Source organism: Leptinotarsa decemlineata, unplaced genomic scaffold (assembly GCF_025532065.1).
Source record: "Leptinotarsa decemlineata unplaced genomic scaffold, Ldec_3_MD MMD2_tig00004433_RagTag_RagTag, whole genome shotgun sequence".
In the NCBI taxonomy this organism is placed as follows: domain Eukaryota; kingdom Metazoa; phylum Arthropoda; class Insecta; order Coleoptera; family Chrysomelidae; genus Leptinotarsa; species Leptinotarsa decemlineata.
In genome coordinates this window covers 1,347,322-1,350,109 of record NW_027412608.1, presented here as the reverse complement: position 1 = coordinate 1,350,109, position 2,788 = coordinate 1,347,322, and positions in this window count along the sequence as shown.

The window sequence follows — 2,788 nt, the reverse complement described above, 5'->3', positions numbered from 1 at the left end:
CGAGCACTTGCAAAATTTAAAACTAGTATTTGAACGCTTACGAAAAACTAATTTAAAAATACAACCCGATAAATGCGAATTTTTAAGACAAGAAATTGCATATTCAGGATACCTTATAACCAAAGATGGAGTAAAACCAAACCCAGAAAAGGGTAATTGTATAATAGACTTTTCTATAAATGTTGAAGAAATATAACAATTTTTAGGATTAGCAGGCTATTACCGAAAATGTATCACAAATTTTTCCAAAATATCTAAACCAATGACACACTTAATACAAAAAGATGTAAAATTTAATTTTGACAATGAATGTAAACTTGCATTTCAAGAATTGAAAAAAGCATTAACGTCAACCCCGATTCTAATATACCCTAATTTTGACGAACCCTTTATTTTACAACAGACGCGTCTTCCTTTGCAACAGGAGCAGTATTATCTCAAGGACTCATAGGAAAAGATTTACCTATCGCCTATGCACCCAGAACACTATGTCCAGCCGAAACAAAATACTCTACCATAGAAAGAGAATTACTAGCTATGGTATGGGCAGTTAAACATTTTCGTCCCTACCTGTATGGAAGAAAATTCAATTTTATAGTAGACCATCGCCCTTTAACGTGCTTATTTTGAAATAAAGTCTCTGGCAGCCGATTAGCCAGATGACGATTGAAATTAGAAGAATATCAATTCAATGTAATTTATAGACCCGGAAAAATACACAAAAACGCAGACGCTTTGTCTAGAATTAAAATAAAGTATTTCAAAGAATGCGCAAAATTTCATTAAAAAATTTTCGCAATCGAAAATGAAAATCAAAATGAAAACGAAGAAATTTCAGATACTGAAACTGAAATAGGTCAAGAAACAATTTTTGAAGAATTGATAAACTTCACAAAACTTTATGAATCAAAATCACTAATCGACTATTCTAAATATATTTTTACCAATGACCAATTCTTAGACAGAAAACATAAAGACATAATTGTTTTTCTGCAAAGAAATAAACTTACAGAAATCCATGAAGAAATATTATCAGACATTTTTGAAGATTATCTCGATTTCTTGTATAATAAAATCAATGTTGTATCTAGCAAAACAGTAAAAGATCGAAAATATTATTTAATCCCATTACCTTTTGATCATGACGGAGCAATAGAATATTTGTTTAGCTCCCTATACAAAGATCAAATTATATTCGTACCAAACAAAGTATACCAACTCGAAACAAATGTAGGATTCCCAATACAAAAAATGTTATCCTATATTTTAGCAGACAAAGATGACATAAAATTTCAAATATCTCAAAACATTGTAACGACCCCTGACAGAGATCAGATTCCAATTATATTAGACCAATTTCATAACAGTGAATACAATTTACACCGTGGAATAAATGAAACTTCACGAAGAATAAAGCAAAAATACAACTGGAATGGTATAAAAAAAGATGTTGAAAATTTTATTAAAGCCTGTGAGGTATGTAAAAAAACAAAAATCTGCAGGAAAAACTCAGAAAACCCGTTATTAATTACGGAAATTCCCAAAACAGCTTTTGAAAGAATAAACATTTACATTTTAGAAATTCTAACAAAGAATTATCTTCTTACAATTAGAGATGAACTTTCAAAATTCACTCAAGCATACCCTATATCTGATAAAAAAGCAAAATCAGTTGTAAATACCCTATTACTGTACTTCCAACATTATGGAACACCACTAAGAATCCATGCCGATTCAGGAAAATAATTCAATAATTACTTATTAAAAGACATATGTTTACTCTATAATATCAAACTAACATTTTCTGGTGTTGACCACCCACAATCAAATATGGTTCACTTGAAAGATTCCATGCCACCCTAATGGAAATGATAAGAGTAAATTTGACAGAAAACCCTGAAGACCACCCATTTTCCATTATACCCTATGCTGTTATATGTTACAACAACAGTCTTAACAAAACCCACGGATTTAGTCCTTATGAATTAATATTGGGACACACATCCGGTAGACCCCCAGAAATTTTATATAATTAAAAAGACCTTATGACGAAGTATGTCAGAGATCTTAATAATCGTATGGAATATTATTATAAAGTAGCACGCACAAACACTGAACGAAAGAAAGAAAAAGCTAAAATAACATTTGATAGTAACTTACACCACGAACCAAAAACTTATAATATAGGTGATAAATTATATGTAAAAGAGTCCCAAATCAAAAATAAGTTAGAAAATAAATTCAACGGACCTTTTGAAGTAATAGAAATTTTTTAAAACTCAGCGTTACTGAGAAATCCTGAAACTACACCCAAACAACAAAAGTTAATTTCGATAAACTGAAACCCAGTTTTGTTTCAGATCAAGAATGATTCTTCTACTGGCACTTACGATTTAACGCCCAGTATATGTTAGTACCTGTGAACAAAATGATAGGTATTTATCATCACGAAACAGGAAGCATGAAAATATCAAATGAAAAATGGACTTTATTAGTTGTTAAAGATATGGCACCTGTAAAAAAAGCCATCGATCATAATCGAAATATTCTAAGTAATGTTATTCACCTAATTGAAACAAACAATTTAGGAAAGAAAACATTCAGTTCAGAGATAAGCACACATATTAGCCTTTTGAATAAAGTAAATGCAATAGATAACATATATGATCAAATCAGAAACCTAACCGCGGGATCAGATGAAATTAAAAAAGCAGCTTTGAATCTTCACAACCGAAATGATGATAACATTCTTTATAGCATAGTGAAAGCTATCAAAAGAAATTCAGGA